Source organism: Zalophus californianus, chromosome 6 (genome assembly GCF_009762305.2).
Source record: "Zalophus californianus isolate mZalCal1 chromosome 6, mZalCal1.pri.v2, whole genome shotgun sequence".
In the NCBI taxonomy this organism is placed as follows: domain Eukaryota; kingdom Metazoa; phylum Chordata; class Mammalia; order Carnivora; family Otariidae; genus Zalophus; species Zalophus californianus.
Window position 1 is genome coordinate 61675979 of NC_045600.1, and position 514 is coordinate 61676492.

The window sequence follows — 514 nt, forward strand, 5'->3', positions numbered from 1 at the left end:
AACAGTGGTTCTCAAACTGTGGTCTGTGAAGTCTTGACCCTAACGCTCTTTTTATTTTTAGCAAGTCTGTGAGGTCAAAACTATTTTCATAACAATCCATGATGCTTTTTGTATTTTTCACCGTGTTGACATTTACACTGATAAAGCAGAAGTCATGGTGGATAAGATTACTGGTGCCTTAGCACAGATTAAGACAGTGGCACCAAATTGTGCTAAGAGTCACTATATTCTTTCCTGCAGTGCGTTTGCAGTTAGAAAAAAAAAATCAATTAAGATTATCCTTGATAAAGCAGTTAAAATTACTAATTGTAATAAACACTTCCCTTGAGTTCACTTTTTTAATATTCTGAATGATGAAATGGAAGGTATACATAAAGCACTTTGCGTACTGAAATATAATGGTTCTCTTTAGAAAAGCACTTTAGTTGCAACTGAATTATCTGCCTTTTTTTTTTTCCCAAAAAAAACCACCATTTCTACTTGAGAGAACAGCTGCCAAACTATGATTATTCAG